The following is a 27,668-nucleotide window of genomic DNA, read 5'->3' as shown; positions in this document are numbered from 1 at the left end:
ATATATATATAAAGTTACCGTAATGAAGGATTCACCCAGGACAGATTGTCAGTTATCCTCTTTATTAGAAAGTCTTTAGTTAACATAAAGAGCTTCTGTTACCGTTAGCTTGTATAAGAACCAGAACCTTAGCTAATTAACAGGGGCCTATAGCAATGGGTGATCAGTTGTGTAAGAAATGGTGGTCAATATAATAGACTGGTTGTAGTATTTTAAAGACACTTCCATTCTTTGTAGAAGAGGAACAATCTCTTATAGTAAACTGACTTATGACAATGAGGACATGCCTAGTAGAAATACCAGAGAACTTTAAAGAGCAAAGATTTAGCTACTCTATCACAACTTCCTATCTATGTGATAATAAAAGCAAGCCTCAAATCAAATTCTGCCACAGGTACAATATTTATTAAACAATAATTCATCAGGAAGCAGGCACAAACATTTATATAGCCCATTCTGCCAGATACTTTATTTTCCAGCTCTATATCCTTTTATGTCCTCTGATCAACTTTTTGCATGAAAGGTTCCCTAGAGTCAGATAAGACCAACATTCCAAAAGCAGGCTACTATTACATTTTATAGGAGACATCAGGGAGCCAGAAATCCTCCTAGCCAAATAGTGGTACAGGCAGATTTAGGAATCAAGCTTCAGGTACTAGACCCACAGGATTATTACAACCTGCTCAGTGGAGATGAGGGAGTATGCAACCCACATATCTTTAATACACCTATTTATCTGTTCTAATTTACTGTACTAGTTAATAGTACAACATTCAACATAAGTGCTAATAAGCTATTATTTCCAACAATGAAAATCAATTTCTGACATTTATTTTTCTAATTTAAAAATACACAAGATGTTGATTAAAGAAAACAGAAGCTCTTGAAGTTACCTTCTATGAAGCATATTAGTTGATCATTCATGGAATATGAACTAGGACAACAGACTGCATCTCCAGGTGAAATGGAACATAAATTTTAAGCACATGATATCACACTTGCCTGGGTCGAATTATTTTCAAGCACATTATTGGGATCACAGAAGTACTCTAGGGTTAATTCCTGTACAGTCATGCAGTTGGAGGATTTGATGGTAGGATGTGAACCTAATAATATTTTAGAATATTTTGCATAACTCAAATAATACTTTCATAGAAGTTATAACTCAATATCTTAAGCAACAGAAAAATGAAATTTCAGCAAAGTCATTAAGTGATTTGTATGAGTTTTATGCCAACTCGCTAAAAAAGGTTTATTTGAATGGCAGAATTTTGTCTAGATCCTGATTATAACCCAAAAATGATGTAGGAAAATAGCCTGTGCTCACCTTCTGTAGTATAATTATTGTTACTAACTGTGATATAACTAAAAATCTAGAAGATACACGTGACAAATTGATCTGATTACAAAGCAATACACAAAGTATCCATCATAAAATGACAACATGATTATATGAGATGGATAAATGAACAATAATCAATATGGTAAAACATAACAATTTAAAAAACACCCCAATTAACCAATGTCATGAAAATGTTATCTTAGCCACAATAATGGGATCCTCATTAGAATAAGTTATACTCCATGTATGTATAACATGTTAAATATACCCTACTGTAATGTATATCTAAAAAAAAACAAATAAAAATACATTTTTAAAATGTTATTTTAGCAATATTTGTAACCAATTTCCAAACAGTCCAGATGAACTATTTTGGAAGTAAAGTACCATTTTCCTATTCTTTACAAATTGTGCAATGGTCCACCCTATCATTGCTTGTTCATTTGTTGTTTGAAATTTCAAGTTATAAAACCTAGCAAGAATTGGGATATATAGTACCTTTAAAAAAGAGTTAACAGAGAACACTGGAAAGTTATTTATCAAAATGAGAGAAAAAAAATTAATTTAAAAGGAGGTAAAAATTTCCATATCTACAAAATACTTTTCTTATATTTTAAGAAAAGTATGCTAATGAGCTATTTTGTGAAGAAGTGAAGATCTTGAAAGTATGAATAACAAGATATAGGAAATGCAAAGTACAGAAGCAAAGAGCAACCAAGAAATGCATTAGATTAACCTGAAACTGATGTTCAACATTCTATTAACTTCAAAAAATGATATTCAACATTCTATTAAGTTGTTTATGCTTTGGTGATGTATTCAAGATCTTTGGCTCCGTGAGATTTTTTTTTAACTTGGAGTTGTTTATTCATTTTCTGTACATGCCTATGGATTGTTCATAATTAGACGTACTAGCACACTTAGGCACATCTGCTGCTTCTACAACTGGAGTCAATTTTTTAGTCTCAAAATGCTTATGAAATTTTTATTTGTTACTATAAAACCCAAGTTAACATAAATATTGGGCAATGTAATCACATGTAAGTAGAAAATAAGTCAAACTAGCAAGAAAATGTAAACTTAATATTTTGAGTATTTTAGTGAATGATGAGATGCTAAAATAGATTTAAGTAACAATATATCTGAATTCTATGCTTTGTATGAATTCTGACATAAACAATCAACTTTATGTCCCAAATTGGTTGTCTTAGAACTTTTATTTTGATACTGATATTAAAAACAAAAACCAACTTCTTAGGTTTTTATTCTATGTATTTCTACCCAGAATAGAGCAACAAACCCAGTCCATGTTGGTGTGCTTGCCCCAGTATTTTATTTTTCCTGTCATTTAAAGTCATTCTAGGCACATAGGTCAATCCTCTCAAAGAAACATTAAGCAGTGGTAATTTTGATATACGAGCACCCAAAGTTCCTGAAAACAATATTAAAATCTAGCCTTAATATATTTGTGCTGTCATAACAAAATATCTGAGGCTAATTTAAACTTAAACTTCACAGTTTTAGAGCCTGAATAATACAAGGCAAGCCCACAGTTTCCACGTCTGGTGCCGCTTTATCTTTTTGCTTCTAGCACTGTGCCTTGTGGCTGCATCCTCTCAAGAGAACAAATGTTTGGCCTTCACATGAAGGAAGGGAGGGGAAATGGGTGAACCCTCTCCCTTCAGCCCTCTATGAAGGCCCTAGTCCCATCTATGAGGCATCTACAGGCCCCATTTGTTTATAGTATTGACAAATGACATTTCAACATATAAATATTGACTTTCAGACGATAGCACCTAGGATGTGCACTCAAATCACTCATCCCGGTATATATAACAGGATATATTAAATTTTATTTCCAGAATTCTCAATGATTGGGTCTGACATTGCATAACACATTTGGGTCTGGGGCAAAATTGCCTTTAAAGTCATGTATTTCAGCAGTAACCAAGGGCTATCAGACTGCCTCTGTCTAGGAATTTCACTTTGCTAGCCCAGATGTGCAAGTCAAGTCAGCACCACAAGAATCTTTGCCTTTACTCCATCCCTGGCTGTGCTCAAGATTTCTCTAATTTATGGTGAAAAGATATATTTAGAGAATACCTTTTTTTAAAAAATGTATCAAATTCTTTAAAAATTTAGGGTTCACAGACCTTGCTTTGCTCTTTCTTCCATCACAAACTTCCTCTCCTTGTAATCTTTTTATTGCATAAGAGTATTACCTTTCATCAAATCACACAAGGTAGACAATTATTAGGTTTTCAACTCCTGTTTTAATCATTCTAAATAAAACTGCGATTGTGCAGTAACTTTCATCCGTTATTTTTTATAAAAAACATTTTAATTCCTATTCACTTTAAAGGATAATTGCTGAATTATATAATGATACCCATCATTGTAATATCTTAATCCATTGTTCTTTCTCTACACCATACCCTGTGGCCACATGTCATCCTTTCAAAAATGTCATCCTATTATAAAATAAGCAATGAGGATTTCCTCCTCTTAAAATTTTCCAGTGATAAAAAATTATCTAAAACTTTAGTTCTGATTTCTTAGCCATTCTCTGTATCTACTGACTGTATGCAAATAACACCCATATGTCATATCCAAGCTTCAGAAGTACTTATTCTGTAAATAATTACTTTTTAAAATTGGCCCCCACTCTTCTAAGATCCTTAGAATTTATTTTTATTGTTCTTGTGGTGGTTTTCACTTATAATCTTGTACTATAACTAAGTATATGTGTATCCTATGTACATAAGCCATTACATTGAGTACATTTATGAACTGTCTTAATTTTTCTCATGTATATGGTAATTTGTTAAATGAATAAATCACTGTTTAGTTCTGCATTTGGCATGTGAATTAGTAGACTTAGAAGCATTGCTCTTGGATAAGTAAGAATGTTAGATATATAGAATAAATAGAAAATTCTAGGCTCAAATACCAACTGCCAGGCTACTAAAACACTTCTGGCAAGAGGTCCTGACCAAATATAAAAAAGTGTAAATCTTGGGGCTGGGGTGGTAGCTCCATGGTAGAGAGCTTGCCTAGCATGTGTGAGGCACTGGGTTCGATCCTCAGCACCACATAAAAAATAAAATAAAATAAAAATTTCTTTAAAAAATGTGAATCTTATTTCATCATCCATATTTTACTGTTTATCTGCATTAAAATAAATATTTTTATCACAAATTGTCCCATAAATTTAAAGGCCTGATATTTATGCTTAGAAAGTTGATTATAGAAAACTACACAGATTCTGGTAGTCATTCTAAGATATTTCTAAGTTATAAAAAATTTCACATTTTCTGATGTCATATGTCTTAGCAACCAAATGAGAAATTACAGAGAGAAATCATCACCCCTATCTCAAACTATAACTCTGTGAAGTGACTCATCTTTTTTTCATTGCACAGCAGGTAAGAAAACCTGAAGACTGGGTTTGATGACTGCCGTATCATAACCATTAAGAAGAAATAAGGCAAAGTGTTCATCCAAGGAATGATAACAACAAAAAGGAAATGGATAGGTTTCAAAATGTCCCATACTGATAACCAAGGACACATAGCAATTTTATAGTAGTCCACTCTTGAAATTTCATAGTATAATAAGTAGAAAACCCAAGCAGACAGTCAGTGGATTGGCAGGAAATTAACCTATAAGTTTCATAAGTGTGATGTTTCTGAGATGTATACCTTATAAATACACATTTTCATAAGGACTTAATTGTATTAAATACTCCTATGATAACAGTGCATGCAGCTGGCCCTATTAGACTAGATATACCAGATTTAAAATGTTATTCAAAAGTATACATGCAAATGAAACTCTGTGAGTCCCAAATCAAACAGAATTAAATCTTTGCATGGACATATCTTTTACCATGTATGTAATGTGTTACTGATCCAGACCCAAATTAAGAATTCCCCAATTATCCATTCTAAGTTACACTACATAGTGGCCCATATCAAGGTGCATTGTACCCTTTACGTTTTTAACATTTCGCTGGAATCAGGTAAGAGCAGAACAGTTATGAAAAGAACAAAGATATTTCTCTTTCTTCTTCTAATTCCTTCCACAAAAAAACTCAGGGGCACTCCAATCTTCTGGTTTCAAAGCTGATGTCAGGCTTCCATTAAGTGTTACTTAATGCTTCTTCCTTTTTACATATAGAATTTCAGGATTTTTCTTCTCCCTTTCACTATGATCCTCGTTATTACTTCTGCTCCAACTATCACCGCACCATGAGACATTCCGCTCTTTGAACCATTTCCTCACCTCTCCTACCAAATGTGTCTGTTTATGTTCTGCTTCCTTATATCAGGTTGAAAATCTTTATAAGAGTTGTACAGTGCTGAATAATGGTTCCTTAAAGCTCTCAGGCCTTAAATTCCTGGAAGTTATAATTTTTACAAGGACAAGAATATTTGTAGATGTGATTAAAGTAAAAATCTTTATTTTGAGAGATTATCCTGGATTTCCTGGGTAGGCCTTAAAGGTTTGGCAAATATCCTTTTAAGAAAGAAGCATAAGTAGTTTCAGTACCATACTCACATGTAGGCAAAGACAGAAGAGATGCAGCCACAAACAAAGGTGTACCCATAGCCACCCGTAGCTGAGAGAGGCATAGAATGTATTGTCTCCCAGAGCCTTCTGAGAAAATGCAACCCTGCTTCAACTGCATTTCATAATTCTGCCTCCAGAAGTGTGAGAAAATGTTTTACACAATCAGGTTGTGATAATTTGTTATAGCAGTCATAGGAAGTTAATACAGTATTAAAAAAGGTAAATCCCTGCTAAACTCCTAGTGACCAAATATGGCTTAATACCTTACCTACCCTTGAAAATATTTTTTTAAGTTATCAACATGACAAAAGCTGCCAGGGAAAAAGCCTTAATTTAATGGAATAAATGTATCATTGTTGGGAATTAGATTATGTTTCTCAACAGTGTGGGAGTATTTGATTGTTTAATTCTGAATGTTTCATTGCAGTATGAAGTAGGTGGGAATCGCTTTAAATTTCTTTATAGAATCAACCCTGATAACATTCTTAATCATGTAAAGGCTAAATATGCATGTCAGAATTATCTCCATCCCTTCAAAGAGTTCATATTTTACCCTTTTATGCCTTCTTTCTAAATTCAGAGCAACTAGTAAACTAAATCCAGAAGCCACAATTGGAAATAAGACCCCAAAGGGTTTAACTGGATCACCTCCAGCATCATTTAATATTCACTCTGTAGCTAAATCCAGCAGAGTTGAGGGTGCTTTTTCTTAAATTATAAAGGTAGTATATCTTGCATAATTAAATTAAATTTATTAATGATATCTTGATGTTATAAGAGTTAAGATTTATAAAATTCAGGGCTGAGGATGGGAAGCAAAACATAAAAATGTATACCTTGAGGGTATTTTATCAGAGAGAGCATGTTTTCTTCCCAGAAAGAGTAAGATATTTTCCATGTGCACTTCTTAAAACAGTGAAGTTCTCTTCAATACTGTTTTATCCTTGTTATTGTTCATTCTCCTAAATAAACATTCATGCCTTGAATACTCACCCTTATGCATAATTTCTTGCATGTTTGTGCTCTAATCAACTTTATTTCTTTTTCCTATCCAGTCATCCAATTAAAATAGACCAGAAGGGCAACATTCATTTTTAAATTTTATATTAATAAATTACCAATTTTGCTATGAAAGAAATTTTGAAATGTGATAATTCATAATTTTGTTTGTTTTTGAACACATATTGGTCATCCAAAAAAGTGAATGTCTGAGGTGATATGCTAAATGGATTAATTTGATCATCACAAAAAGAATACATATATCAAAACATCAGGCAGAATCCTATAAATATGTAAAAATATTATCCATCAATTAAAAAATATAATTTAAAATTAGAATATAACTGTGAGCAGAAACACAGAAATCTATGCAAATGAACCCAATTAATACATAAAATTTTATCTGCACCTCAAAGTTCTCAACTGCAGCCCCCTATTTCTTCCTTCTTTGAAAAAGTAACACTAGACTTCTAAAACCACAGGGTGGTTTGGCTTATTTTGGACTTTGTATAAATGAAATCCTCAAAGCAAATACTTCTTGGCATCTGGCTTCCTTGGCTCAATATCATGTAGATAAACTCATGATGTTGTGGCAGATATAACTGGTTCAATTTCTGTGTTATAGAGTATCCAACTCCATGAATTTTCTGAAATGTATATATGTATTCTTTTCTTAATGGATATTTCCATGGTATTCTTGTGTGTGTGTGTGTGTGTGTGTGTGTGGTGCTGGGGATTGAACTCAGGGCCCCCATGTGTGGGAGACAAGCACTCTACCAACTGAACTATATCCCCAGCTCCTCCATAGTATTCTTTTGTGTTATTATGTCAAGAACTCTTTTTGAATGCATTTTGGTATACTGGTTCCTGAAATTTGGCTGGGAACATACATAAATAACTTGGTATGTAATTGCTGGGTAACAGATTATGTATATCAATTTTAGTACATGATATAAACTGCCATACTGAAAGGACTCTAACGATTCATGTCCTAAAAATGTTATGTTTACATTATTCTGAGTCATTTTTAATTGATGAATTAATGTTTTCACCTATAGATTCTGCCAACTTTTTATTTTGTTTTGTTTTATAAATTTTATTCATCATCACAAGGGCCTTATTGTAGATTTTAATTCTAATGAAAGAAGTTGAGAAACACTTCATGTATTTATGAGCCACTTGGGGTGTCTCTATTTGTGGAGGTCCTATTTAATTTGAATGACAGTGTTTCTCTTTGATTATCTAGCCTTCTTCTTAAAGGACTCATTTACATATTTTGGCATGAACATTATTTTAGTGCTTTGTATTTAAAATAACAACTCATTGTTTAGCTAGTCACCCTCTTAACAGTGTCTTGACAAACGGAATTCTTATACTTAGTTTGAGACAACTTGCCAAGTTTTCTCTTGTATTTGATATTTTGTGTCATGTTTAGGACAACTTTGTACACTGACAGACTGAGAAGACATTCTTCTACTGAAAGCATTATAGTTGTTACCTTTTATAACTATACCTTAAGCCTGCATATTTCCTAGGCATCTATTTGTAGAATAGCAAAAAGAAAGCACTATTTATTTTCATTTTTTTCATGTGGCTACCCAATTGTCATAATGCATCTGATTGGATGGATTAACACAATGCTTTGCAATTAGACATTGTTAAAAATCAAGCAGGAACCAGGCAATTTGGCACATGCCTGCAATCCCAGACCCCTTCCAGCTTGGGAGGCTGAGGCAGGAGGATTGTGAGTTCAAAGCCAGCCTCAGCAACTTAGCCAGGCCCAAAGCAACTTCGTGAGACCCTGTCTCTAAATAAAATACAAAAAATGAGGGTGGGCATGGGGATGTGTGTCAGTGGTTAAACACCCCTGGGTTCAATCCCTGGTAACAAAAAAAAAAAAAAATCAAGCAGGAGAAGTAGTCTGGGTTCTCAATTGCATTTCATTTTTATATTTGTCTATACTCTTCCAATGCTACCTTGTTTTAATTATTGTAGCTATATGAAAAATCATGACATCTGCTAACATAGTCCTCTAATTCCATTTTTCTTTATAAAGAGTGCTTTTATATTTTTGCCCTTTGCATTCCTTTAATATAGTCTGTTTACACAAAATTCACTTGTGTGGGATTTTCATTGGAATAATTTAGTTTGGAGATCAATTCAAGTAGAATTGACAATTCTATCCAGAGACCCATTGCTGTATTTATTGAAATATTTTATTCGGACTTTTCACCTTTAGTTAGACATATTTCTTAATACCAATTTCCATTGATATTGAAAATCGGAATACTTGGAAACTTTTATTACCTCATTATTAATAATTGCTTATGATAATATGCAACAGACTTTCATATAATGATTACACAATATGGTACACCATAATTAACATAGTTTAATAATTTATACTTTTTATTTTGTAGTATATACATTTCTATATGAGGTAAATAACATTTTAATTTTAGTGTTTTTTCACTTTTCCTTGCCTTATTCCAACACCTAAAATATTTAATAAAAATGGTGAGTGTCAATGGGAATTCTCTTTTCTCATTTGGAATGTAAGAGGGATATATTTCAAAATCCAACAAATAAGTATGTTTAGAAGCATATTGTTTAAGGAATGTTACTTTTTGTAGTTAATTTTTAATCAGATTAAACTCTATTTTAGTTTTATAAATAATTATAGATACTGGATAATTAATTTGATTTTGTTATATCTTTTTTCTCGAACTATTGTGAAAATTCAATCAGTTATCTTTATATCACTAATGTGATGAAATACATTGATTTAAAATGTTAGATCATTTTTTTTGAAGTGTTCAGGATTGAACAGGCCCTCACACATGCTAGGCAAGTGCACTAACACTGAGCTATATCCCTAGGCCTAAAATGTTAACTTTATTCTTAAGAAAACACCAACTGTGACATCACAGTATCCTATACATAAACTGTTACATTTGATGTGTTAATATTTTGTGTAAGATTTTTCATCTGTGTTCATTTATGAATTTGGCTAGTAATTTTCTGAATTATAATATTCTCATCAATTGGAACCATAATTATACATATCTCATTAAAATAATTGAAAACTATTCTACATTTTCTGTTCTGTGGGAAAATGTGCATAGCATTGTCTTCATTTCTTTCTCAAATGTTTTGTAGATATATTTCTGGAACCATACTGGTCTCATATTTTGTCTCCATGGATATATATATGTGCTGGAAATGTGATCAGGCTATGTTACTTCTCTAGGAGCTCCCTCACCTGTACAGGGAAGATGAACATCATTTTCTCAATTTCTATCACAGTATGTAATTAATTAATAAATATTCCTTTAATTATTCTAATATTATTGTTTGTGGTTTTATTTTTAGAAGCATGAAAATGAATACCTTAAAATTTAGATCTACTGATATAGTTAACAGATACTTGATCTATACATTAGTTGTCTACCCAGTGTTTGATGTGAATCACTGTGATTGTCTTGTTGCCTTGTCAAATAATAGTTTTTGAAAATGAAAGCAAGTTTAATAGAGTCTGTTTCTTCAAAAGTTTATTTTAAAAACATTACACAAACAGCTACTTAAACCCTTTCAGTATCTTCCAATAAATATAAAAGTGGTGCTTTTTCTATCTCTTCTTGTTCCTTCCAACTAGATTGTTTAGAAGCTACATTTTAACTTTAGAAACATTTATGTGCTTTCCTAAGTACCTGGTAGGCAAGGACACCACTAGGCTTACCTATATATTTTCTAATGGGGTATGAGTGATTTTTTTTTTTTTAACTATCTGCAAACACCTTCTCCTGGGTGAACATGGAACAGTTATCTCACTAATGTTTTCAGATTCAATATTATCATCTGGTTTACAAAATTTGTTTCCATATCAGCTGTTGCATTTCATATTACCACATTTACCTGATTTTTGGACTATCGCTAATAATATTCTATCTCTTCTTCTAACTTCAAAGGTTACTTTATCCAGAGAATTTTTCACATTGATATCCACTTACTTTACACCAATGACTGTATCTAAATTCTACAGATAATATCTATTAGCTGCAGGCAATGTTGTAGTTACCTTTCATTCAGAGTGTCAAAGTTTTATGCTATCACAAGAAGTATTGCATCATGTCAATGAGCAAATGTAGACAGACCATTTTGGGTTACTTAGTTAATGAATTACAAATCTAAGTCAGAATCAAGTTTCTAACATTAAAAGTAAGTTTTTTTTTCCATGTTAGAAAGTCATTACCCATTAAAGTTCATGATACTGAAATCTCTGCATCAATTGACTATATCTTCTTCCAACTTGAATTTCATTTCTTGAATCTCAGATTTTCTAAAGTTTATTGGAATTTATTCAATTCTTAAGAATGCCTTCTGATTTATTCCTACATTTCTGTGTAATTTCTTATTGTTTAATTCATCTTTTCTCATTGCAAGTCCCTAACTTTGTGAATACTTCCCCACTAGAAACATTTCAAACACTGAGTGTTCCAAAAATTGACTGTTTTCTCTATGAGAAGTAATTAACAATTGGTAAATTTTATTGATCCTTAAGTATATTGTTTATTGATAACTTGTATCAAACTTACCTACATTATTTTAAATACAATTATGTTCTCCCTAAAACACATTACACATTTCTCTAGAGAAATATTTTAAATTGGTGCCTCAGTTTAGTAGTTATCAAAACCTAGAAGAGATGTTCAATGAGTCAAGTTAACTTGGAGTACCTGAGGTAATATATGACATTAGTGTTCACTGATACTGGAATGAAGGACTTTCAAACCTGGATTTATTCCCCAAAATGTCGTGCCTTCTGAAAACTATTACTAAATATTTTTATATAAGCATAATTTGATTAATTTCAAAAACAATTAGCACAATTAACAAAAATTATGAAATAAATGGCATTTCATAAGATGTATCTATTAGACCTATTACTTAACATAAATATTATTTTTCTTTCTATGTCTTACCAGAAGAGAGACAGTGAACTCTTGATTATTTGAGAACTGATTATACAGTTTGTAAATTATCTAGGCCATTGACTTCTCTTCCTGCCTTCTGCCAAATGACTTTCCACATTTCTCCCTTCATTAGCACACTTACATTCAGAGAAATTCAAGCTATTCAATTTTGCTTTTTGTACTGGAATAAATTGTAGAGGAAAAATTCCAATTATTTGTTAAAATAATGTCTAAGGATTACCTGGGAATTTTTAGTGTTACATCTCTGTTATTAATACAGTTAATTGACAGTTGACGCTACAGAATCCTTTATTACCCTTCCAGAAGGAATACTGTTCATTTTTATGAGTGAATATTTGCAAGACTAATCAACATGTAAGTGCCAAAAAGCTCTATAAATGACTACAATGTTCTTAACTAAGCAAAACCTGCAAATGTGAAAGTTGTGTCCAACTACAACCCCCCTCTTCAGTTACAGGCATACCTCATAGTAAAACAAACTTTACTTAAGGTGTCCTCTCATTGTATATGCAAGTTCCATTACAAACATGGCATAAGTTATACTCTGTATGTACCAGAGGGTATGAAGTGAACTCTGCAGAGAATGAGAAAATTGATTAGCAACAATGAAAAAGGTTTCTTATGTATGTCTTCAAATGCCTAATGTCACTCCTCAACTCACAAAACAAATGTATGAATTCATTTATTCAAATTACTTATTTAAAGTCTTATTTTATTAATAAATATTGATTGTTAACATTTATTAAAATAAAAATGAATAAATAAACTGAATAATCTGAAGTTTAGTGTACACAGGGACAACTTCAAAGAAGCACTATCAGAGGTCCAGTGGCAGGTGCATGATGTAAAAGGAAGAATGGGACAATGGATACTTTTAATTTTATTTAATAAAAGTATTTTTATTTAATAAAAAATATTTCTATCAGACATGGTTAATGATTTTACTGAAATTCAAGTACCTAATCTATATGCAATAATGCTATACAAGATGTGGAATAATTAACAAATTTTCAAAATATAAATATATAAACATTCAAGAAGAAAAATCATAGCAGAATATACTAGTAAATGTAATTTAAACTGGCTATACAAATTATGAAGTAAATTATATAGGTGAGGGCAAAAATAAAATGATTTCACAAGAAGTAAATTTAGGACAAGATTTAAAATAGTTATATCCTGAACTTGAAAACCATATTTACCCAAACTTCAGCTAATACCTTCATGTTATTTTCAGGACTCTTCTGTCTCTGGAAGGGTTGACAACAAAGGAGCTTTTCTTCTCCCACAGAGAGAGAGAGAATTAGAGTCATACTAGTGAACCAGATCACACAAATGTGTCCTAACTGAACCTACCAAACACATTATCTAGAATTTAAAATAGTATTCTTTGGTTTAATAAAATAAAATACATTTTTAAATAAAATATTTTTCTGGTTTTTAATTTAAAAAAAAAAATTAAGCCCGAATCTTAGTTCTCATCTTTGAACAAGTAAGATCCTACCTAGAAATCAAGTAAATATAATTTCCAAAGACATGGATCCCATTCTGCCTCAAAGGGAACCATGGCCATAAAGAATATTTTTAAATTACCTTTCCAAAAAATTGTTCCTTTCTTCTTCTTTTCCCTTCTTTCCTACATTTTCCTCCTCTCCTGTAATTCTTCTCTCTCTCTCTCTCTCCTAGCTTATTCCCTTCCTCTTACCTCCTGCCTCTCCTCTTGCTTTCCCTCTTTAATTCATTCCTCCATCTCTCCCCTGTCCCACAATTCAAAAAGTGGACCGCTGTGTTAGGATTTCATGGACATGTTGGCTTTGTGGTCTATTATGGAAGTATCATTGATTTTATCTCCTTATCTAACTTCTAGAATGTATGGGATATAGAATTTAAAAATTTTGAGTTTGCTTCTGCAAGTAGATCTAGACTTTTGGTAACTTTTCTCTTAATTGTTGCTTCTATTGCAGCCTTTGCCATTTTTACACAAATCTTCACACCTGCATTCTTTTCCACAACACTTGTATTTATTTTAATTGTCCCTAATGTAAATTTTGGCACAGGCCACTTATTCGAAACTTCAAAAATATATTTATAGAAGTCCGTTCTTCCAAAGCTTTTTCCATACATAATAACCCAATTAAAGACAATATACCTAATTTGATTCTTACTGACATGATTTCAGATGTTGCTCACAGGAGGTGAAATCTTTGGTATAGTTCCAAAATAAATATGTTAAATCCCTTCTAGAAAATTTACATTCCCCCTGTTTTTACACATTTAAGTTTATGTCCTTTAGAATTGCTCTATATATTTCATTAGGAATGCTAATTGATCTCAACACATTATTTATAGAAAACACCTTTAACCTACAAAGCTCCATTGTAATTGCTTATTAAGATGTTAGTTGCATTGTTCAGAGCACCTTAACTGCTACAAGCTAAAATAGAAATCTAATTTACTTTTCCTTTGGTCTTTTGTTAGGATCACTTAATTCTTAAATCCTACAAGAATATTTAATCTTCCAGGGCAGAGATAATTCCCATAATATTATATACAAGTGGTATCCTTTTACTGTGGTCATAATTTTTGGATTGATAGCATTTCTGTCAGTACCATTTAAACATTTTTCAGACCATAATTGATTTTACTGTCAAGAATGTTTTCATGGCAATTGACATAAATATCTGAGGGTCAAAAGAATGATATACTCTTTCAAAAATCAAGAGGATATGGCTCTAATCATAAAGGCATTTATAGGTAAGTTGTCTGATTCATGCTGTGGTCTTAGGGGTTATTTACTTCTCACTTTTCTTGTCAATAAAAGTAAGAGAGATGAGGAATAAGGTGACACTCATTAGAAGTAGCAAGAACAGTTAATCCCAAGAATCCATTGGTTCAACCAACAAGGTTTGTGGACAGTTCTGCCACATTACAGTTGTAGGTTTCTGGCAAATTCACTTTGTAATATAAACTCAAGTTTCCATTAAAAATAGTAATAGGGCCCTATATCTTTTTTAAAAAATGTGATTAATGTTGCAAGAATACCCTTATCATTTTGGTGAGGACTTTAGGTTGTCACATTCTTTAAAATCAGGTTTTTCTCGGTTCGGTATTGAATTTTTCCTAAAATCTGGGTTGGCTGAATGTCAGTAGTTATCTTTTCAGATCAAATGATCTCTTTTACATTAGATAATTCGATTTGGTACCTAAACTTTGTAATATCACACCTGTTACACCTGTTATGAAATCATTATTAGAAGAAAACACCAAGCCTTCTTTTGGGAGATAGATTAAGGTAGAGTGATTAAGGGAGTGAAGGGAGGTGGTGGGAAGTAGGGGTAGGAAGGATAGTAGAATGAGTCAGACACTATTACACTTGTACATATATAACTATATGGGGAAAATATACTTAATTCGTAAAGTTGCATAACATATATAAGTGGAATCTTTGTGTACCTACATATAAACTGATCAAATGTAATGTTTTACATTGCTTAATGCTAGCATGCAGGTGTCATTAATATAGTCTCACAAAAAATAAGTCACATGCTTAAAACATTTTGCTCAGAGGGAAAGATACAAATGTGTGAATATTTCTTCCCTCTCTTTCCTTCTGTATAGGAAATCATTACATGTAATGTTTCTGAAAAATGTGTGCCATTAAAATGCTTAATTTTTATAATATTCAATTGTTAATAATGGGACAAGAAAATGACACAGAATTTTACTAAAGGTCTCCTGTTATCTGTTTCTTTATAGGGCACCTTTTGCATATACTCTCCCACTTAACACAATAACCCTTTTGGGTAATCTGTGTTATACTCATGTTATCACTGAAATCAATGAGGCATAAATTGATTACTGACTAGGATAAAATGCTAGTACGTGAATTCTTCTTACCCTTGATCTTATAATTTTTAAAACATAAAATAATACTTTAAAAATTTATCAAACTCACTTTTATAAATATCAGTGATATACACTGAAATATATAAGTAGCAGACACTCATTGTGTCATAAAGTTTTTTTACATATCCATAGGAAATTGCACAATTTTTAAACATATATTAATTGTATATTTTACAGGTTTTACACAGTTTTTAATAAGAATATTGTATATGCACTTAACACATTTACATACTCATGTTGTGAGCAATTAAAACATTTTGATCTGTGGAAATATTTTAAATATATTAAAGACCTAAGCTACTAAACTATTTCTAATCCCTAGCCACTAACATGGACTGTATTATTTGGCAGCCAACAATTTTCCAATTTAAGTACCTTCTGTTTCCAACACTGTTTTCTCCAACTTCTCGGTCTTCTGCTGGATTCTTGCTATTCATGGTGATTTTTTTTCCACTCTTTGCTTAGACTCTGAGGAATGAAATATCTCCCTTGGCTACTGTTTACTTTCTCTAGGAGGTGACATTTTATGGACTACGCTCCCTAGGTCATTCAATGTACTTAGATTTACTGGAATAGCGAATGCTAAGCACACACAATGGAATCAACCTGGAATCAAAATGTGTTCTCCTGAGTATATTACACTTCTTTAAATCATCTTCTAAAATAATGGAGAAATCAAAGACTTGCTTACTACTTGATAACTATTTCCCTTTAATCAAATAGTTTTGAAAACAATTTAAACTGTATGCTTTTTTGAATTAGAAAATTACCACTTCTCTTCAATACATCTGGCAGAAATTTCAAGTCTACAACTATATAGAACCTTGCTCTAATAAGAATCTCCTACCATATCTGAATAACAGATGTTTTCTAAATGTTGGTGCATTTCATGGAAATGGATCTACAACAACAATAACAAAAAAATGAAAGTAAGGTAATTTCTGCTATGGAAAAAGGCTAATTTACCATTCACATACACAATGTGTTATTCAGCATTTTGTACCTGTAACAAATATCTGGGGTGGGAGCACTTAGAAGAAAATATTCATTTTGGTTCTCAGACTCAGAGGTTTCAGTCTGTCATCATCTGCCTCCAAGCTGTTCAGATCATGGCAGCTGAGAAGCAAAAAGAGACAGAGAGGAAGGGACTGGGGGGCAAGATACTGTCTTCAAGGGCATGTCCTCAGTGACCTACTTCTTTCATCCATTCTCTGCTGTAGTCCGGCTGGGCAAAATAACCGGGAGATGACAATCAACTTGAAGGTTGAAGCAGGAACTGCTCTTTGCGGGACAGCAGAGGTATATATACCTAACTGACTACACACAGCTTGACTCAATTAGCATCATCCAGATACAGCAGTCAGCCAATAAAAATCCCCACTATCTTAATGGCTCCGTGGCATTGCCTCACTAACCACTCCTCCTGGCAAACTGCCAGGCGCCATCTTGATTTGGTCGTGGCCCCCAATAATTCTCCACTTGCATACAGTTTTTCTTACCTCCCAGTAGTCCATTCAAATTATTAAGTGATCAAATGGATTTATCCACTGATGAAGTTAGAGACTTCATATACCAATCATTTTCTAAAAGCCACACCTCCGAACATTGCCTTATTGGGGACCAAGAATTCAACACACAAGCTTTGGAGGATATTCCAGATCTAAACCATAACACACACATTTGCAAATTATTTATAGAATTTTTACTTCATAGCTTTTATTATTTTGGAAATGAGAATTTATTTTGCTTCCTAAAATGGTAACAAATAGAACATGGGTAATAGATTTTTCCAATCCATTTTGAAAATGAGCTAATTAGAAACATTAGACTAGTCAATTCTAAATCAGCACCCTTTTAAAAAAATTAGTTATACATGGACACAATATCTTTATTTTGTTTATTGATTTTCATGTGGTGCTGAGTATTGAACCCCAGTGCCCTCATCACCCTTTTTAAAATTGATATTTATATCATGCAGAAAAAGGATATTGATATCAAACACTAGAAATAAAAAATGCATCTATATATGAAAATGGATATATATATATATATATATATATATATATAGAGAGAGAGAGAGAGAGAGAGAGAGAGAGAGACAGAGAGTCAGAGAGAGAGAGAAGAGAAGGAGAGTGCTTATGAAGTTAGAATTTAAAATTTCACATAATTTTTCACTGGAGGCTTCCAGTAAACCATTTATCAGATATGAAACAACACAAAAGTGTTAAAATCAAGAAGCATCATCAAGGTGGGTGATCTGAAGGAAAACAGGATAAAATGAGTGGTATATATAATGCCTTTCCTGGTTTCCTATCTCTAATCCCTTTCCATAGGTCAGGGTAAATCAATTTATAATTCAACTAAGAAGAAAGGAGAAACATTATTTAACAGCTGAATTGCTTAGAACACACATGCACATACATATGCATATATTTTTCCTAATAACCCTTTTTTCATATAGAAGGATGTCTATCATGGACTTTTATATTATTATGAATCATTCTGCCTTCTTGGAATAAAAAAGGGTGGTGTGAGCTTTTTAGGGAAATGATAGTTGATGAAGCAAAATACTTTGAAATCCCTGCCAAATCTGGCATTGAATTTTGCTTTAACAACCACAGATCAGAGAAGTTGCAAGTTCTCTCCTGTTGCAAAACTTTGCCAATGTCAAAATAGTCCATTATGCAAGCCTGCCAATCTTCCTCAAAGCTCTCCTTTCAGATTAAGGAAAGAACATAGATGATAATCAAATGCCTTTGATTCAAACAGCATTGCAGCTGACACATAAAAAGATTCAAAAGAAAAATAAACAGATTTCACAACTTCATAGTCTTAACACAAAAAACTCATTGCTCAACTGAACAGCATTTCCTATAGATTTGACAGCCAGACTATGGAATAGTCACTGATTTTACATCACCTGTTAAAATATAAATTCTCTTGCATGTAATTAAAAATATGAATAAGCTTCACTTTTCTAGTACTAAAGTAATAAAGTAAAAGCCAGATTATCAAAGAACTTCTCAAAAGACATGAAGGGTCGTCCAGAGATGTTGTGCAACATGGTAATAAAAGCAGTGGGATCAGGAGACAGACCTCCTGGATTTAAATCCCAGCTCTACATCCTAACATGAAATTTTATCCAATATACTGTGGGAGCATCTCTTGCCTCCATTGTCATATCTCCTTTATATAATTTGAGAAATTGATGTTTGGAGAAATGAATATTTACTATAAAGCTAGAAATATGGTGGAGTAGTGACCACCAGGATTCTGTCTCCTCAATCACTGGATAATTTCACTTACAGAATCTATATGATGTAACTATTTAGAAATTCAAGAGTCTATTGGAGCCTTAAAAACTTTCAAGGGAAGGCACAGACTGCAAACTGTGGTTAATTTTGTCAATATGTGTCAGCACAGAGAGAGCTACTCATCACCACTCCCAGCATAGGAGCAGGCAGCTACACACACATTATTAGAACAACTTGCACAAAGCTTGCAATGCCCAGAATGGGCAGGAAAGAACCCTGTCCTCCAAATATCAGGGATCTGTGCTCTGACTGATGATTGTTGTATTTAATCACAGATGTGTGAAAAAGAGAAAGGTAGCCACTGTCATTGCACTTCCTCCTATTGTTGCAAGGGAGATTTAAAAACTTGATGGCATTCCTCTTTTCATTATTCTTCATTTCCTCTTTTGAAACCCAAATATTAAAGACTAGGACATTCAAAAGCAACTGCATATATGGGGAAATTAGAAAGTGGCAACGAATAATAAACCCAAGCAAAGACGCAGGCTAAGAAAGACCTAAGGAGACAAGTTCACTCCTCATAATTTAAAAAATTAAAAATAATTAAAAAACAGCAAATGTAGGGTAAGGAGGTGAACATGATTTCTGGTGTTACCATGTAATTGGGTTAAAATGTCCCCTGTTCAATAACAACACCAAATCACAAAGAAAATATGGATCTATCCAGAAGAAAAAATAAACCAACAGAAAGTGTTCCTGAAAAAAAGACTGAGAGTGGATCTATGAGATAAAGACTTTTAAATGGTCTTAAGATTGCTCACAAAACTATAAAATGTGGATAAAGTCAAGAAAAGCATATACTTTTTCATCAACTTTATTGATATCAAAAAGATAACCCGAAATAAAACCAAATAAAAATTTGGGTTTGAAAACCTACAAGAATTGAAGAAGAAAAAAAAAAAAAAAAACTAACCAGAAGGAATCAAGGGCAGATTTAAGGGTAGAAACTAATCCATGAACTCAAAGATGAGACCATTGAAATTAGTAAGTCTGAGGAAACAGAAAAAATATTAGAGAAAAGTAAAGAGAGCCTAAGGTACCATCCTGCAAAGGAACATGTACACTGCGGCAGTACTGGAAGTAGAAGGAAGAGAAGCCTTAGAATATTTGAAGAAGTAATAGCTGAAAACTTCCCAAGTTTGACAATACATACAAATGTAATCATCCAAGATGCTCAATGAACTCCATGTAAAATAAACTCAAAGAGATTCACAGTGAGACAATCTCTGGAAGACCAAACAAACTTTCAAAATACAAATTAGTAACAACTGTCCATTGAAGAGGGACCCTAAATAACATTGTTAACAGATTTCTGATTAGACACTTTGAAGACAAAAGAAAGCTAGCCTATATATTCAAAACACCAAAAGTTGGGGGAGAAACTGTAAACCCAAATTTTTATAGCTAGCAAAACTGTTGTTCCACGTAAAGTTTAAGAACATAGGACATTTCCAGATAAATGAAAGGTGAGGGAGATTGTTACCACTAGTTTCATCTAACCAGAAATGTTCAGAGAAGTCTTGCAGGGCCAAATGAAATAACAGTAAATAGTAATCCAAAATTATGTCAAAACTATGGATCTCAATAAAGGGAAATATATGGTAATAATAAAATCTAGTATCATTACAACAAAAATTTATAACTCTCTTTTAAGATACTAATGGATTTAAAATAGCTACTACTTTGGGGACACAATATATAAAAAACATAATTTTATTGCATCAACAACTAAAATGGGTAGAGAAAGTGCTACAAGAGAACAAGACTTGGGTTGGGCGCAAAGACATACGCATGTATTCCCAACTGCTCAGGAGGCTGATGCAGTAGGATCAGGAGTTCAAAGCGAGCCTCAGCAAAAGCAAGGTGCTAAGCAACTCAGTAAGACCCTGTCCCTAAATAAAATAGAAAATAGGGTTGGGGATTTGGCTCAGTGGTGGAGTGTCCCTGAGTTCAATCTCTAATCCCCGGAGTCCCCCCCACCCAGAAAAAGAGAACAAGACTTTTGCTGGCATTAATTTAAATCAAATTGCTATAACTTTATAATAATAAGTGTAATCCATATGGTGGTCATGAAGTAAATGGCCTTAGAATGTACACGAAAGAAACAAGAAGGAATCTGACAATAAAACCTCAACCAAATAAAAAAAAAATAAAGTAAAAAGTGAGAGACAAAAATTGATAAAGTACCTATAAAATCAATAGCAAAATGACAAAAATCTATCTTTAACAGTAATCACTAATATAAGACATAGTAAACATTTAATCAAAAAAGTTTAGAAGAGAAAAATAAGGAAATAATATATTAATAAAAGAAGATAAACAGTTACAAACATTTGAGACCTTAAAAACAAATTATCAAAATATAGAAAGCAAAAACTAACAGAAATGAAGGAAGAAATACATATGCAACAGTACTTATAAACTTCTATATTATATTCTCAATAGTGAATAAGCAAATGGCAGAATATAAATAAGGAAATAGAGGATTTACACAATAAACCAATTTAATCTTATATACATATTACACTATCCAACAATGCCACCTCCTGCATGGCCAGACTTACAGTTCTGGTGAGGGGTGATGGGGTATTAGAAAATAAAGACTCACATAGGCAAATTATGAAGACAAATAGCTGGGATCAAGTGCTGCAGCAGATCTAAAGAGTTGCCAGCAATTTTGTGTGTGTGTGTGTGTGTGTGTGTTTGTGTGTTTGGTGTTGGGCATTGAACCCAGGACCTTGTGCATTTGAGGTAGATACTCATAACAGAGCCATGTCTGATTAAAGATTACACAGGCATTATTCTTTTTATTCAGGAAAGTTACAGAACTAGAAACATCTATTCAGCTTTTCCACAGTTGCAATGTGCAATGTGTAGTGATAAAGAAAGTCCATTATTTAAATTTCCTGTTATGTGGGGAGACTCAGGAGTAGAAGAGCTGGTGAAACATTGTGGTTGCCAAGCATGTGAATTCCTCTATCCTCAGGAGCTAAGTGTCTGAGATCAAGGTCAAAGCTGATAAGACTCTTCTAAATAACCTCCTCATACAAGGCATTACCATATCAGTTAAGAATCCTATGCACTTGCACAGAAATATTCCAAGACACCAGGCACACCACAGCCATGAAGTCACCAGAGACCCCCAATCTCAGTCACTGCTCCCCCATTCCATGTCACCACTCTCCACACAACAATTTTTCTAAAATGCACAGGAGGCATTGTCAATGGTATACCATATGTTAGTCACTAAATTAAGTCTCAATAGATTTAAAAACATAGATATCATACAAAGTACTTTGAGACAGAAAATAGAATGGCAGCTTTCACGGGATGGAGAAGGGAGGAAATGGGGGGTTATGGTTTAAAAGTCTATAATTTCCATTTTACAAAATGAAAAGGGATCTGGAGATGGATGGACCTGACAGTTGCATAGCTTTATAAATGTACCACTGAACAGTATGCATTAAAATGGTTAAGATGGCCAAGTGTGGTAGATCAAACATGTAATCCAGTGACTCTGGACACTAAGATAGGATCCTTGTAAGTTCAAGGATAGCCTTGGCAATATAGTGAGACCTTATCTCAAAATAATATTTTAAAAAGGGGTTGCACACTTAGTTCAGTGTTACAGTTCCCCTGGGTTAAATCCCCAGAGCTGAAAGATTAATAAATGAATAAATAAATAAATATGTGTGTGTATGTATATATATTGTAAATTTTATTTTTGTATGTATTTACTATAAAAAAGTTTACAATAAATAAAAGTACTTCAATCATTACTTGAAATGTGTTAAACATTCAGCAGTTGTTGAGTATTATTATCTAGTATGAGATATTTCTATAGTTGAGGATCATAAGGATGTGAGAGGGGTAGAAATAGAAATTTGATATTAGGAAGCCAATCTACTTTAGTGCTCCTCAAAGTGCAGTCAAGGTACTTGTGTCCGTCCATCTGTGATCAGCTTGCTATTCATCCATGATAAAGCAAGGGCATAAATAGAGACTAAGAATTTAGAAAACATTAAAGCAACTTAAAAAGAATCTGAGGAATTTAATAAAGAAACATTCTGTATGAATTTGGTTTTTTAAACTTAGTCTTCTATGATAATATTTTATTGCATTTTATATACTTGAATTGGAAAATTTAAAAAACATATCACAGATAGTCTATGAGGCATTTGTGTAGTAGGTATCATTAAGCATACTGTTGCAGTGATGGTTCATGACTTACAGGATAAATGCTGGTTCAATATTTATATTTATACTAACTCCAAATTGGAATTCTAGTCCAAGCTCCTATAATTTTTATCAACTAAACCTTTTTGTATTTCAAATTAATCAATAATGTTTTCTGCTTCCAAATGTTTGGATAATCATCTTTATCTAAAAAGGATAGTATTAATTTCAAAATCATGTTAAATATTTTAAGGTAAAAATTATTAAGAAATATGTCAAGTGATCAAGATTTGCCTGTAAACTATTTTTTCTTGATGCTGGGGAATATAATAGAGATTGTATAGAATTCATGCTTTTAAGATATGGGGACATTTTTTGAAACTTAATTATTGCTTCTATTAAGAATATATAGGAACTGGGTGTGTGGCTCAGTGGTAGAGCACTTGCCTAGCAAGTGTGAGGCACTGGGTTTAATTCTCAGTACCACATATAAATAAATGAATAAAATAAAGGTCCATAAACATATAAAAAATTAAAATTAAAAAAATAATAAATGGTGCTAAATACTTTGTAAAAACAAGACCTATACAACAAGAATTATCTTATCAAATTGTTCTTAGGAAGAATTATAGTAAAGAAAATTGTCATACAGTCATTAGGATCCGAAGAAGAAGAAGGAGGAGGAGGAGGAGGAGGAAGAGGAGGAGTTGTTGTTGTTGGAGTATTCTTACTCATCTCCCTGGCAGTACAAACTGATGGAAGGGGATGAAAACATACTTGATATAATACACACATCTTCTCTAATGACACCACAATCATTTTACATGTCTCAATTGAAAGGATTCTCTTTTTAAAATATTATTAATTGTAGATGAACATAAAACTTTTATTTTATTTATTTATTCATATGTGTTGCTGAAGCTCGAACCCAGTGTCTCACATGTGCTAGGCAAGCACTTTACCACTGAGCCACATCCTGAGCCCAAAAGGATCTCTTGAATGACTGAATTGACCTTTTTTTTTATCTGAACCCTTAGATGTTTAGAGAGGATGAAGCAGATTATAAGTGAAAAATATAACTTAGACATATGAAATATAATTCAGGAATGACAATGTGAAGGGGTAAAATAAAGAAATAGAAGGTTTTCTTAGGATAGATCCATTACTTTGTTTTCCTCATGTCTTGCCTCTTGATTTTATTCGTGTGTGTGTGTGTGTGTGTGTACACTTTTATCTATATGAATATATGGGGGAGGAAAGAGAGATAAATTTACTGTGGAACAAAATGTTAAACTTAGTGCACCTCACCTAACCATATCCTTGCCAAAGAATGCTTTCCAACAATCTATTAGTTTGTATGTTATAAAATTATCTTTTTTTCTTTATAACAACCCATCTGTACCACAACTCTAATAAATTTTAAAAGGCCATGATTATATTATCATGTAAATATTTGTCTTTCATTGCATGAGGTCCTCAACGTTAACTAAGGAATTATATTTTTTCTAAACATCACTTGAGCCACCTCATTTTACCTGACCTAATTTAAAATAAGATCCTTATTTATATCAGAAGAGGCAGAATTGTGCTACAAATACAATGTTATTGATCTAGGTGAAAATTACACTGTGACTTTCTCTTAATTGTGTGTCAAAATTCAGTTGATTCCACAAAATATTTATTATCAACTTCCACTACAAGATTATGTTTTACAGCCAAAATTAAGTTCAAGCAAATTCAGAAATGTTTCCTTATTCAAAAGAAAATAGATCAATAAGACATAGTGCATATTATTCTGTTTGAATGAGTGTAAATGTTAAAATTATTTAGACACAATGTTCACTTTTGAGACAATCAGTTAACATTATATTACATCTATCAAAAAATGATTCATTTCATTATGCTAATGACTATAAAATATGAGCAGTTATCCTTGTTTGTTTATATTGCAACAAACAGAATGTGCTGCTGAACTTAGGAATTCTGTAGTACATCCCTTAATTAATTCTTAAATTCATTCAAAAATTATAATTTAAACAAATTCATTTAATACTTAGATGGAGTTAATTTAAATATATATTTAGAAAAAGTTATATACATAAACTATTTCTAATCATTTAATAATTTTCTGAAAATTCATTAATTATTAGTAATTTAATAATTGAATGAAGATTTAAGTTATGTTCAGCTGTATATGTTTCTGATGATCTTAAAGATATAAAACAGGGAAAATCTCTACTGTGATTTAATTCCTGCAGTATGGATGATTTGAAACTCTAGATTTTTCATGGAATCTCTATATTGGATATCTATTACTGGTTTATTCATTGTAAAAGATACAAAGGAGATTCATTATTGCAGGAACACTTCTAGAAACATGTTCAGTTTGCTGGAGGACATAGCAGCAGTATGACAACAAATCGTGTCCATTAAGGCAGGTTCAGATCCAGTTATTCTCTAAGTTCATTTATTTTTTTGCCTTAATTTCTCATGTGTTAAGTAATATTCAAATACATTCTTAAAACTTCAAGAAGATATCAGAGACATATTCCCTTTGAGAGTAACTTTTTATGACAAGAAATGTCATATATTTTTAAAAATATTTTTTAGTTGTAGATGGATACAATACATCTATGATATATTTATTTATTTATATTTATGTGGTGCTCAGGCTCGAATCCAGTGCCTCACATGTGCTAATTGAGTGCTCTACCACTGACCAAAACCTCAGCCCTAAATATCATATAGTTTGCCAATATTTTTATTTTATAGACTATAAGTGCAATTAACATTGCATAGTCATTCATATTTCAATTTAATGGGCATGATTTCTTTGAGTATTATTCACTACATCCTTTCTGGTTTCCTAAAACACATTATAACTGATATTTGAATCAAAATCCTACAGGAAACCAAAGTTAATTTTAATTGCCCTTGATTGATTTGAGCATTTTAAGTAAGAAATAGCCCTATTATTTGACTCTTCTGTATTTTTAATTCCTACTAGGAATTACCATTTTAGGGTATAACTACATACTTTTATGAATCTAGACTTCATTTGAATTATATAGGCTTAGGAGTATAAAACATAGTATAACTTTAAAAACAATCATATTATGACAAATACAGGAAAGCAGGCTTGTTTAATTGCTCCAGGTCAGCAACACTGGACTGTGAACTTGTGCTATTTTCTTATAAAGTAATGGGAATTCACAAGAAAGGGATTAAAAACATCAATAAAATAAAATTTAATATTGACTGAAAAGCCCAAATCTTGTTGAAACTGAAAGTAAATTATAGGGCTGATGAAATTTGATTCAAAGGAAAAAAAAAAACTATTCAGACATAGAGTCCATTAGTCATTGATACACTCAACTTCACCAAACTAAACTATATCATGTAGAAAATACTATTGGAAGAAATGCCTTCAACCCTCACCTATTCCCTGATTCAAAATACACAAATAAGCCAGGTTCAGTGGTGCACTCCTGTAATTCCAGTGGCTTGGGAAGCTGAGGCAGGAGAATCCCAAGTTCAAAGCCAGCCTTAGCAATTTAGCAAGACCCTGACTCAAAATAAAACACCAAAAAAGGGCTGGGATGTGGCTCAGTGGTTGAATGCCCCTGGATTCAATCCCTATCAACAAAAAAATAAATAAATAAATAAATAAAGATGTGGTCAGCAATTATTTTTTAATAGTTCCTTTACTCTTAGCTCAGTGATTTTTATTTATTCTTTTCCCTTCTGTTTCCTTCTCCCAATCATCTCAGTGGGTAAGGTAGGTTAAACGTATCCAAGAAAGATGCCAGAGCAAAACAAAAATGAACTTAGGTCCACAGCTTCTGAAACTCAAAGCACATTTTGACTGACATCATAGGATAAGAGAGAGGATTTTAAAATCTCAAATATGAAGACTAATACTCAAATCTCTGGTGATTTTTGTATTGATAAAAAGAAATGTAGTAGCCAGTCTTGTAGGGGGTTGATTTTTTTCCTGCCTCTGAATGAATTGTAGATCCAAGAGGAATGTCATCCTTATATGGGTAAAGAGGGGATCCTCTGCCACTTACAACTTCAGGGTCGGCCTCAAAAGATAACATCAGATGTCAGTCTCCAAGAAGTTTAGCAAATTTGGGCTTAAATAAAACTTATCTCAACTGGCTATCCAAAGTACTGGAAGCACTGGTACCATGTGAAGGAAAAGTAGAGGCGATGGCTATATTTGAAGCTAGGAGCAAAGAAAGCTGATGTGATTCCACATCCTGTCTCGTCTCTTGGCTCTGAACCTTGGTGAGACGCAAGCTTTAGGGATGAAATTAGAACACTGACAATTAGTAGTATGTGTGTCACCTGTGGTTGGCTGAA

At 32.5% G+C, this 27,668-nt stretch overlaps 1 long non-coding RNA gene across 1 annotated transcript in view; it reads right to left on the bottom strand.

The window, feature by feature from the left end:
- LOC125619186 overlaps positions 1-16,302 on the bottom strand; it is a 21,542-nt gene extending 5,240 nt beyond the window's left edge. Inside the window, exon 1 of the long non-coding RNA XR_007350698.1 lies at positions 16,189-16,302. This is a non-coding gene — a long non-coding RNA (uncharacterized LOC125619186). The remainder of the gene's footprint in view (positions 1-16,188) is intronic.
- Positions 16,303-27,668: the final 11,366 nt, after the last annotated feature.

Source organism: Marmota marmota, unplaced genomic scaffold (genome assembly GCF_001458135.2).
Source record: "Marmota marmota marmota unplaced genomic scaffold, marMar, whole genome shotgun sequence".
Classification (NCBI taxonomy): domain Eukaryota; kingdom Metazoa; phylum Chordata; class Mammalia; order Rodentia; family Sciuridae; genus Marmota; species Marmota marmota.
Note: the sequence above shows the minus strand (reverse complement) of the source record. Positions and strands in the feature narration are given on the sequence as shown.